A 13,411-nucleotide genomic window follows, 5' to 3' on the forward strand; every position below is an offset into this window, starting at 1 on the left:
CCAGTGTTTATTGTCCTTTTTAATTTTTCTTTATTATTTCATTTCAAAGAGAATGTCAATAGGAGAGGAAATGAATACTAATTGAAAAAAATAATTAAATTGAATTCTAAGAATAAACCAAAAAAGCAGGAATAAGAACAGGTTGAATTTCTATTGAGTATTTCTTTTTGTATGTAAAACAGAAATCTTCCTTCTGACTCCCAGCATTATGACTTGTTCTGCTTTATAAATCCAAGAAAAATACATCTTAGCATGTCTTTTACCTTCTTATATTTCAAAGATTTTGAAACTTTTATCATTTCCTTCCCAAAACTTCTTTTTGCCAGGTTCAGTAAATCAATCAATAAGCATTCACAAAGCACCTATTATTTGTCAGGCCCTTTCCTAGGAGTTCAGAATACAAAGAAATTGTATAGGGATAAAGAATGGTTTCCCATTGAAATAATGTATATCTAATATTTACAAGTGTATACAAGTTCCTTAAATTGATGTTAATACAGTGTAATTTCAAGTGTCATGAAAATGTAATCTGTTCCTCCTCTGGAAATTTTGATAATGTTCTTTCTAAATGCTCCACTTGAAATTTGAAAATAAAAGTTATTCATATGAATTATTGTTTAATCATATTTCCTATATTTTGCTTGTATAGTCATTTTGTTTTATTTGTTCTTTTTTTGTTTTTATCAATTAAAAGAAGGATTTTAAATTCACCTCTATTAAATTTCATCTCATTGGAGTTGGTCCTTGACTCTAGTATGTATAGTTTTCTAGGAAAAGTGACTCTATAATAAAACATATTAGTTATTTCTCCCAGTTTTACAAATCTTATGAACATATTACCTGTGCTATCATCCAATTAATTTACAATAACTTCAGCAGAATGTGCTCAATGGCAAGAGGCCCAGCCCCATGACATTGCACCTCTAACATCTCTAGGACAATATTAAAAAATTAATGAATACTCATTGGATTAAGTCAGTTAGGCAATGTTGAAACATTGCCTACTTGTTAAAACAATTATGAAAAGGAGCTTCATGGAATATGTTGCAAGATTTTTAGTTATACTGTGTATTTATTAATTTCATAATCTGTCATGCTATTGTCTCAGCTTAAGACACACACACACCTACACACTTATATACATACACATATATTCATTCACAAGCAGAAAAAAGAATAATCTGTTAGAACCCAAACAAACCTCTTTTATTTTTAGTGATCTTTGTCTTTTCTAAATCCTCATACAACATACCTTCAATAAGCCATTCTAGGATTTTGCTAGAAAGTGAAAATAAAATAATCACCATATAGTTTAATGAATACAATTTCTTTCCTTCATTTGAAAACTAGAAAAATATTTACTTATGGCTAGTCCTGGAACACTTCTATTTCTCCATTGTTTGAAAAATAGGGATCCTTCAACATTAAAAAACACAAGGTTTATTTTTTCAATATCCTGGGATGTAATATTTTCTATTAGAAGAGTTAAATTCAATTAAACTATGTTAGGAACCAAGTGAGATAGAGAACATTCCAAGATATAAAATGAATAATTTGGATTACATTAAATTAAAAACCAGTGCAACCAATGATAGAAGGGAAGCAACAAACTGGGAGAAAATTATAACAAATTTCTCTGATAAAGGTCTCACTTCTCAAAAAATATGAAGAACTAAGTCAAAGAATATAAAGAATTCAAGTCATTCACCAATTGATAAATAGTCAAAGGATATGAATAGACAGTTTTCAGATGAAGAAATCAAAGCTATTAGTAATCATATGAAAAATGTTCAAAATCTCTCTTGATTAGAAAAATGCAAATTAAAACCTCTCCAAGGTACCACTTCACACCTATCATATTGGACAATGAGACAGTAAAGGAAAATGGTAAATATTGGAGGGGATGTGGCAAAATTGGGACATCAATGAATTGCTGATGGAACTGATCTGGACATTCTGGAGCATGATTTAGAATTATGGTCAAAGGGTTATAAAGGAATGCATCCCCTTTGATACAGTAATATTATTACTGGGTTTATATCCCAAAGGAAAAAATGAGAAAGGGTCTATTTATACAAAAATATTCATAGCTGCTCTTTTTATGGTGGCAAAATATTGGAAACTAAAGGAATATCCCTCAATTGGGGAATGGCTAAACAAATTGTAGTACGTGATAGTGATGAAATACTATTGTGCTTTCAGGAATGATGAACACAAGCATTTCAGAAAGAACTGGAAAGACCTATGTGAATTAATGCAGGGTGAAATAAGAATCAGGAGAACATTGTACACAGTAACTGAAATATTGTGGAACAATTAAATGTGATGGACTTTCCTCCTAATAGCAATACAGTAATCCAGAACAATTCTGAGGGACTTTTGAAAAAGAAAACTATTCACCTCCAGAAAAAGAGCTGTTGCAGTAAGAATGCAGATGGAAGCATATGATTTATCACTTGTTTATTTGGGTATCTATTTTAGGGTTTGAGTTTTATAAGATTATTCACTTATAAAAATAAGTAGTATAGAAACATGATAATACATGTATAAACCAGATTGAATTGCTGGCCATTTCTGGAATGGAGGAAGGAAAAAGGGAAGGAGACAAATTGGATTATGTAATTTTGGAAAACTCAATTAGATATTTGCCATTAAAATATTTTTAAATAAAGAAAAACAGTATAGTAGGAGCTCTGTTTTTATCTACTATTCTTATCAGGTAAGCTCCTTATAAAAAGAAATTATTCCTTTGGGGGGGGGGCTTATATTCCCAGTGCCTATCCAAGTATTCATTATCGTTGTTGTTGCTGATTGAATGACTGATTATCTTATACTGCCTTAGAATCTTAGTTAATTTTTCTGGTAAGTATTGAGTATCCATCTAAATTATAAGTTCAAGGACCATTTCTCTTACTTTTATGTCCTCCACAGTGTCTAACAGAGTTTCTTGCAAAAGGTGGGTCATCAAAAATATGAATAAATTTATATGAGACTGATTAGTGAGTGGTATAAGAATTATCCTTTAATAGACTCTCAATCAGTAAATAGAGTCTGAAGCGAATTACAGAATTTAAAATACTTTCACCAGCAACCAGGCTCAAGAAGAGAATACAAGACTTCTGATTTCTTTTTCACTAGCCAGTCATCACTATTATAATATGTTCCATATTCCAGTATTTGCTCACTGGCAGGGTCTTACAAAGGAGAGGTTTCATAAGGTATTGTCAAAGACACATTTACCTTCTTCCTGGGACAAAAGACATAATAACCCAGTCCTTCATGTATTCTGTAACTAAAAGCACAACATTTTTAAATACAGTCTGATATACAATTCCCTTCCACTCTCCTTCATGCCTCCCCCCAGCCGCAGAGAATCCATAAAGATCAGGAAAACATTAATAAATACATACATACAAAGAAAGTCACTAAGCTAACTAAACCCAACTAAACTTGTACTGTTCTGCCACCTTGAGCTTCACTCAGCTCTCTTGACTTCCTTCCTACCATTACACTCAGTTTTCCAGGCTTTACTTAAAGGTTAAATTTAAGGAAAATCAGCCAGTTTAGAGTCCTTAACTGTCATTGATTTCATTAACAATCTACAGAAATTTAAGAAAAGAAGGAGGATGTTAAATTTAGGAATACTCTCAGTTAGCAACTGTTACTTTTCTCTTCTCATGACATCATCTAGAAAACTTGCCTCCATAATTGTGCTAACACCATATTATAATGTTCTTCTAAAGGCCCTTTGCAGTAGTGACAAATCTATCAACATAGAATTCTGTTCTTGTTTATGTGTAACTTTCCTTCATATTCCCTTCTGAAAAAAACAATAAAGAAAAATTTAAAACTTAAAAAAAAGCCTAGCTTCTTCAAATAAATAGAAAAATATAGAAAAATCACATTCCTCATCTCCAAGGTCCCCCAGAGCCCTAGACCTCAGGGAAATGGCATATAATGTAACTTAGATTTGAAGTTCAACTGGTTTCATTTGTTTTGGCATTCTTATTTCCTGCTTCTTCTCCCATAGTTTTGGAAACCATTAGTATTTGGTTGTGATGTATAGACAATAAACTTAATCACAGGCTTCTTCTGTCTTTTTTTTTCTTCCACATTCAATGATATTAAGAATTAAGTTCTTTAACTTCATTTAAGTTAGTGGGAGATACATTCATCAGTGGTGGCTAGAATAAGTGAATAGACTTTACAGAGGTTGAAAATGAGGATAAATTGTGATGGATCCAGTTCTGTCATTTGATAGTTGTGTGACCTTTGGGAAGTCATTTTCCCTCTCGGAGCCACAAGTTCCTCATCTTAAAAATGATAGGTCATTTTACCTCAAAGATCCTATTATTCTATACAAATATAAGGTATTTCTTATATCCCAAACAGTGGCAGTCAAAAATGAGACTAGAGTCTCTATAATCTGGATCATTGCATGTCTTTATATATGAATTATCTATAACATTAAAATCAGGGGAAATGGGGCTAGTTGGTAAAGCAAATTTTAGAGCCTTACTGGGTATAATGGAATTTTTAGAAATACTCATTGAACTTAAACAACAAAAAGGTGAGATTCTATCCCCAGCCTGATCAAAGAATTTAAGTAAGACAGAGGAACCTCATATTCAATCAATAAATACAAAATGTAGATTGCATGTGAATGAATCATTAATCAATATGAGAGAATCATATTACCTTGATCATTGGATGAAGGAAGATGATACACACAGCAAACATTTTGTTAGTGGTTGAAAGAATCTGATGTATCTCTGGACCTATTCATAGAAATGGTAGTCATTCAAGCATTAAACAAATGAAGTGTCACCTATGGTAACTCTGCAAAGGAATTGGGTATCTCTTGAATTCACCAAGTCAACCTGAACACATCCATCATGAAATATTAATTTAACAAGAAACAATAAACACAGAGATAAAGGTAGCTATAAGCTATAGCTCACAACCTCCATGTTTGGGTGGGAGATAGAATCTACCACTTCTTCCTCATACCCTCCTGTAATTTGTAGCTTATAGATGAATGTATTCTCTTCCACTGTTCCTATTTCTGTGATAAAAAGGTAAGAATGAATTTTAAACTAGTGTTTCAGTTTCTCTAATGACATACCAATTGCTGGGGAGTTGGGGTGACAATAGTGGGTAAAGAGTGAGAGAAATATTTTCTTTTCAAGCATTATTCCCTTTCAGTGACTTGACTCAATTTCTGAGTGCAATTGCCTGACCTCAATTCTTCCACTGTCAGACTTACTCATTGATAGATAGATAGATAGATAGATAGATAGATAGATAGATAGATAGATAGATAGATGTTCAGATCTTATTTCTTCAGTCATTCAAAGTATTCCCGGTGTCATCTACCTTTAATCAATAATATGGTGGACAGGTACACAAATATCTGGAGTAGGGGGTCAGTATTGTACAGTAAACTAGGGAAAGGATTCCCTGATCCTTCCTGATAGAAGTGGTCCTTCAGAAGAGGGGGTCCTTCAATCACCATATTTTAACATTTTATACTCTTTTATGCCATTATAGCATAATAGGTTTGCATTTATGATTCCTTTATCTTGTTCTTCATGAAGGAGCTGAAAGATTTCTCAACGTAATGTGCACAAAGTCCTCACTTAATAAATTATTTCAAATGACTGAATGAGTGAATAACAAGTAAACAAGAATCTAAGATATATTAGAATAGATTGGCTTCAAAAAATAGTCTCTGACTTTCACCATCCTAGGAACTTCATCTTTTTTTCTTAGCTTTAAAGGATCAGGGAATTTATACAATCTTTATTCAAACCATACATCTAACAATCTGTGAAGCTTAGACAATTATTTTTCAAGTATATTTGGTTGTATCAATATGATACTTTCAGTTCTATTACACTGATAATTTTTGTGATCCTGTCACCTTTTTTACCCTCTTTTCACTCTAATAATTTAATTTGATTAGGTTTAAGAATTATTCTGAGACTGATCCATAAGGAAACTGAATAGGAGTGAGTTTGATTGTTACCCTCCAAAAGATCATTAAAACAGAAGAAAATGCAGTATAATGGTCCCACATCAATCTATTTTGTCAAAGGAAATTTGGGGATAAAAGAAGGAAGACACAACAAGGGGGAGGGTCAAAAGCAAAAAAATGGTAGAAGAGATGGATGTGAGAGAGTAGTAAGTAGGACTAAGAAGAAACTTAAATACCAAGAAAAGAAACCAATGGAAATGATTTAAAAAAAATAAAAAACAACCTGAGAGCAAAACTTATACATATCAACATGCCTTAAATAAAAATCTGGAAAAAAAATACACAATTTAAGACTTATGATGCTATGCCCTGAGGCTGAAATCCAAGTCCTGAGCTCATCACCCTACGTTGCCTGCTGACTTACAGAGAATTCAAAAAAATATATATTTTCTAAAGCAGAACAAAAGATCTGATTCTCAAAGAAACTATGAAAACAAATCCACAAAAGTCCCTCAAACCCCATCTCTTCCCCAGTGTTTGCTCCCTCCTGGAAGGAAGAAAATTCATGAATCCAGCAGAGATCAGATTTTCCCCAACCTAACTACAGGGGAAAAAGGAAGGAACCTTGCTGGATTCAAACTTCAAACTCAAACTTCAATGAGCTAAAGAAGTTTCCTTGAAATTATCCTTTGATGTGTGCATATGCTTAGCTCTCTGTCTCTCTCTCTGTCTCTCTGTCTCTCTCTCTGTCTCTCTCTCTGTCTCTCTCTCTCTCTCTCTCTCTCTCTCTCTCTCTCTCTTTCTCTCTGTCTGTCTGTCTGTCTGTCTGTCTGTCTGTCTGTCTGTCTCTCTCTCTCTCTCTCTCTCTCTCTCTCTCTCTCTCTCTGGCTGGCCATCTCTGGCTGTCTTTTTTGAAATAGAGTGAGATAAAAGGAAAAGACAGAGATTGAGTTAGAAACAGAAAGTCAGAGACCCAAAAAGACAAAGAACAATACACAGACTACTCAGCAAAATTGTTAAGATGAAGTTCTTGCCTTTGGTGCTTTTGATATCTCATAGAGCCTACTTTCTTTCCAGTTGTCTATTTTTCTTGGACATTCCCTTACTATATGGGGTGCTATTCACAAAGGGTGTAAAACAGGTATCAAGCAACAGACAGAATAAGGCTCAAAAGTCTTATTTGAGAGATCCTAAATGTAACTGGGAAATGTTTGATAGAATAAAATTAAAAATTCAATATAACATAGATAATATTACATTAAAAAAACTAAACTAATATGTAGGCTGTAAGGATTTTTATGAGGAATAATAACTCCATTTCCTTTTGAATATGATACAACTTCTATATATGCTTCTACTTTGACACTTCATCAAAAACTGACCTTCATTGAGATATCTTTCTTTCTCTTCATCCCCTGTGCCCAAATCTTGATAATGTGTCTTTATATAATATTCTTATGACATAATTGTTCTAAGAAATCCAGGATTAAAAAAAAACTACACATACCAACATAAGGCAGCATATTCTCTGCATCTTATGTTCTGACTGCCTACAGCCTAGAGAAGTTAAATGACTTGCTCAGTCACACATTCCCTGTAGGTCAAAGATAGGGCTTAAACCTTGACCTTCTGGTTTATATGATGAAAACTATTATACCATTCTGTTCCTCCTAAATAGTGTAGACTGAAACTCTCTTCCCTGAATGCCTCTCTCTTTGCTTTATATTTTGTCTTGGCTGTTAAAATATATGTTTCCCAGTCGGCTAATGTAGAGATTAGTTTTGCTTGATTGTTCATGTTGCTTTTCTTTTGTTTTGTTTGTTTTAATGGGGAAGATTAGTGGAAAGGAAAGAGTGGCTAGGAGTAGCATGGCTGGGGAAAAAAAAGGAAAGAAAAAGCAAAGAAAACAGAGCAGAGCAATTAAGCATTAAACATACTCACACACATAGAGAGAAGAGAACAGCCAGCCAGAAAGAAGCACAGATAAGTAGGACAGATTTGAATTTATTATAAATTTAAAGAGAAAAGCAAGCTGTACACAACACAGAAGCACAGTGTCATGTATAATCCACTTTTTACTATTCTATTATGTATGTGAAAAATGCCATTTAATGTGATATTTGGTAAATTTTGAATTAAAAAATAATAAATATTCCATTCTTCACTTTATTTCCTCTATGATTTTTTTCTCTAATGTAAGTGAAATGTGTCTTTTTTCACAACATGATGAACATGAAAATATGCATTGTTTGATAGCACATATTCTATGTACAATATATTGTCTGGTGTCTTGGGTTGGAGAGAAGGGTGGAAGGGAAAAAGAGAACATGCATAGAAAAGTGTCAGAAAACAAATATATATATGTATATATATGTAACTAACATACATATATACATAATACATTAAAATTGTATCAAAATGTAATTTGGGGAAAACTATTAATCTTTTTAAATGCAAAGAATAGAATAATAAACTCCATGAGAGCAAGGATTAGCTCACTTTTGTCTTTGGACTTCTTCATCTTTCCCTTGGAATAATGCTTGGAACACTCTAAGTATTTAATAAATACTTTGTCATTCATTCATTCATTCATTCATTTGTTCATTCATTCCTCTCAGCTAACTATCCTTGTGAAATACCTAAACTTGCCTTCAAAATGACTGCATGATCTTGGACAAGTCACTTACACTATTTTTGTCAGTTTTTTTTTTTCATTACTAAAATGGGGAAATAGCATTATTTACCTCACAAGGTTATTGTTAAGATCAAATGACATAATGCTAGTGAAGTACTTAATGCAATGTCTGGCATATGAAAGGCAATGTATAAGTACCAGATATAATGATGATGATAATTATGATGTTAAAAGTCATTTAATAAACTATTCTCTCTTAAAGTGCTAATAGATGATCACTTAATGTACTTTACCCCAAAGGATGACATTTTTAATAGGAGATTCTTGATCCTGAAAATTTGTAACTTAAAAGAATACATTGACAGTGGTGGAGATCTATAGACCACAGTATGTGGGAAGATGTCTTATTCTTTCTGTTGCCTGGGCAAAGAGGTCCTGAAGAAAAAAAGATTCCCAATATTCTTCAATTCATGCCATGGAAGTGTCAATATCATCTATGAAAGCAAACGGTCCTATTTTTATGAGCTTGCCAACATTTCCATAATACTGGTTGGTTTATGAGATTTCTATAATCAGATGATATGACAGAAAGCACATTAAAGTCTATGTAGGTCAAATATGGATAAAAATACCCTCTACAACATTTGATTTACTAAGTATCTCACCTACTATATGACAGGCTCTGTGTTCAGTGCTAAAGTTTCAAAGGCAAAACTCAGCCCTCAACAAGCTTACCTTCTATTGGAGAAAAAAAATTCATGTGCATGTATATATATATATATATATATATATGTATATATATATATATATATATATATGTTTAAAATGCATATTAATGTATATTTAATATTTATCTAATATATTTTAAAAACAAAATAGTATTAGAGGAGACATTAAAATACTGAGGGAAATTAGAAAAGTCATTATTAAAGTTGTGGCACTTCAGCTGAACTTTGAACAAATATGGAAGCAGAATGGGGTAGGGGAAAGAGATGACTAGAGAAAAAAATTCAGCATTATCTAATGTCTCCAGGATCAAAGACAAAATCCTCTGTTTGGCTTTCACATTCATTCATAAAATGGCCAGTCAGAGCTTTCTAGTGCTAAACCTTTCTCCTCTCTTCATATTCTAAGATCCTGTGTCAATCTTTTGATCACTCCTTAATTCAACTCTATATATCTTCATTGGCTTACCTCTAAGGCTGAATTGTTTTATACTCCCATTTTATTCTCCTGATTTCCCTGGCTTTCTTGGTGTCTCAGCTAAAATCCTACTTTCTGAAAGTAACCTTCCCTCATCTGCCTTCATGTTAGTATCTAACCCTTAAAATATCTCTGATTTATCCTGTATTCATCTTGTTTATGCATAGCTATTTGCATGTTATCTCTCCCCATCAGGGAGTGAAGTCCTGGAGGACAGAGACTATATTTTTGCCTTTATTTTACTTTTATTCTTAGTTCTTAGCACAGTGCATGAAACATAGTAGACTGTGGCACAGGATATAGCCTGTGAAACAGCAAAGAATGCCTTCTAATGGGGGGAAGCAAGTAAACCAATTTGATTTGAACACAAAATATATGGTCATGGTAAATGAAGGGTTAATAAATGAGGCATTTACATGGAAATTTTGATCATAGTAAAATTGTAAAGGTCTTTAAATGCCAAGAAAAGGGCTTACATGTCATCATAGCCACTAAGCTTTCTGTGCATATAGCTTTTGATTAATGACCTCTGATAAGGGGGGACAAACTCACTACTTCCTTGGGGAACCCATTCTGCTTGACAATGGCTCTAATTGTCAGGAAGCTTCTTCTAACATCAAGCATAAATTTGCCTTTCTTCCACTCCGATGCATACATCTAGTTCTGCCCTCTGGGGATAAGTAGAACAAGTTAAATTCCTCTTCTATATCACAGCTCTTCAAACACTTGAAGATTGCTGATACTAGATACTGTAGCTATATTTTCTCCCAATGGTCATTTGGTTTGAGCAGATGTCCACTGGTGACTGGATTAAATCTGGGTTCAAGAATTTTTATTCCAAACAAAATTTTCAAGGCAAAGGACATTTTTTTCTTTTGTTTGTTTTAGAATTGTGATCTCAAAAATGGCAGATATTTCAAGGGAACAGATTGTAACTCAACAACACCTTTTCATTCTCTGTGATCCTTGTTTATGTTACCATTTTTTTATATCTTTCTCAGTCCACTTATTCAACTCTCTGGAAGACTTCACTAAAGGTATTCATATCTTTCCCATCAATTTTCCCTCACAGTGCAATATGGTCTTGCCACCTCCTTTCACAGTTTTGTACTTTTCTGTTATGATATTGTTTTCTATTTTTAATATTTATATTTGTTCTATTAATGCTTTGTTTTACATTACAAATATTTACAAATTATTCTCGCTTTCAGAGAGTTATATTGTAACATAGTAAGGTCATTTATCAAAATTAATATTTTAGTGATCTCATCTGAAAGTGAATACCATATTAGTGCACTTTTCTCTCTTTTATTTTTTTATTTTGGGGTTTGAAATATCTTTATGGTCTCAACATGTTTCTATTTTGTCCTGCTGATTCCCTCAACTTTTTAATTTTTGGAGATTGCAACATTCCAATTACAGCCATAAAGCTTCACAAGAAAAAAAAGCACATTGGTATTAGACCGATGCTATTTTCTTTGTTGGTTTATTTGATTATTTCATGGGGAAACTTGTAGTCTCACTTAAACATCCTGTTTGGGGAAAAAATGTATTAATCATGAAACTGGGAGAATTCAATTCTTGATAGAGTAGGAAGTTTACAATCCAAGGTTTCCTCAATGGACAAATGCAAGATATTACTGAAAAAAATATGTTTGCTTTTTATTGGTTAGTAGCTCTCATCAGGTGGTTGAGTAATTCTAACAAATATTGTTGCTTGCAAACCTTTAGGAAAAGGTGCATGAGAAATAAGCTCTAAAACAAAGTAAGCTGCCTGAGGTAAACATGGAGAAGATAACCAATGAGTGGGCAATCAAAAGATAATTGGGAATAGATAATGAGGAAAGGGATGCAATGACATCACAAAGTCTAAAAAATAGGATTTAATATTGCATATTAAGAACACAGAGAAAACCTGGGGACCTAAATGAAATGGAGAAGTTATGTTGTGATGAAACATGAAGGTGGATATTCAAACCAGTAAATGCTTCCCTTAACTCAATCTTTGAGGGACATTGTACATGTGAAAATTGCCTTTCTGCTTCTTTTCCCAGATTCTCTTCCAGATCATGTCCTCTAAACATAGATATCCCTTAGGGTTCAATCTTGGCATTGCTTCTCTTCTCCTTTTATAAAACTTGCTAATCTCATAACCTCCAGTGGATTTAATTACCACCTCTGTGCTCAAATTTCAAATCTCCCTGTCTTTCTCGAACTCTCAGCTAAACTCCAATCTCCAATCTCCACCTGCTTTTCAGATATTTCAAACTGAATGTCCAGTAAACATCTTAAACTTGATATTTCTCATTACTGAACTATCCTTAAACCCTCCCTCCCTGCTACTTTCCCTACTACAGCAGAGAGCAACACCATTCTCCTGGTCCCTCAGGCTAGGAGTCATCCCAGAGTCCTCACCTAGAATCTCAGGCACCCCCACCTCATGTTCAATTTGTTGCTAAGACCTATCAATTTCACCTTTGCCACATCTCTTAACTATGCCCCATTCTCTTCTCTAAGTGTCACCAACGTGGCATAGTCCCCTATTACTTCACTATGGCAATAGCCTGCTAGGTCAGCTTTTTTTCAGGCTCTCACCTCTCTAAGCCATCCTCCATTCAACCAATAAAGTGATTTTTCCAACGCACCAATATGATCATGAATCTCTTATCTCTATAGATGCAAGTAGCTTGAAGAGAAAAGACAAAATGCTTTTTGTGACCTTCAAGGTCTTTTACAACCTAGTCTTCTCCTACCTTCTCAGTCTTCTAGTATCTTAAGTTCTGGAACACATGTATTCTTTGATCCAACGATCCTGGCCTCCTGACTGTCCCTCAAATAAGACACTCTCAGGTACTGCACCTCTCACTTATTAGTTTTTTGTTCAATTATTCCCCATGCCTAGAATGCTCTACCTCCTCTGCCCTTACTACTGTTCTCCCTGGCTTCCATAAGTACCAGTTAAATTTCACCTCCTACATTAATTCATTGCTGGTGGAGCTGTGAATTGATCCAACCATTCTGGAAGGCAATTTGGAACTATGCCCAAAGGGCGCTAAAAGACTGTCTGCCCTTTAATCCACCCATAGCACTGCTGGGTCTGTATCCCAAAGAGATAATGGACAAAAAGACTTGTACAAGAATATTCATAGCTGCACTGTTTGTGGTGGCAAAAAATTGGAAAACAAGGGGATGCCCTTCAATTGGGGAATGGCTGAACACATTGTGGTATATGTTGGTGATGGAATACTATTGTGCTCAAAGGAATAATGAAGTGGAGGAATTCCATGGAGACTGGAACAACCTCCAGGAAGTGATGCAGAGCGAGAGGAGCAGAACCAGGGGAATATTGTACACAGAGACTGATACACTGTGGTACAATCAAATGTAATGGACTTCTCTACTAGTAGCAATGCAATGACCCATAACTATTTGGAGGGACATATGAGAAAGAAAGCTATCCACATCCAGAGGAAGATCTGTGGAAAAAGAGACACAGAAGAAAAACAACTGCTTGATCACATGGGTCGATAGGGTTGTGACTAGGGAAGTAGACTTTAAAAGATCACCCTAGTGTAAATATCAATAATAGTAAATAG

Source organism: Monodelphis domestica, chromosome 3 (assembly GCF_027887165.1).
Source record: "Monodelphis domestica isolate mMonDom1 chromosome 3, mMonDom1.pri, whole genome shotgun sequence".
Lineage (NCBI taxonomy): Eukaryota > Metazoa > Chordata > Mammalia > Didelphimorphia > Didelphidae > Monodelphis > Monodelphis domestica.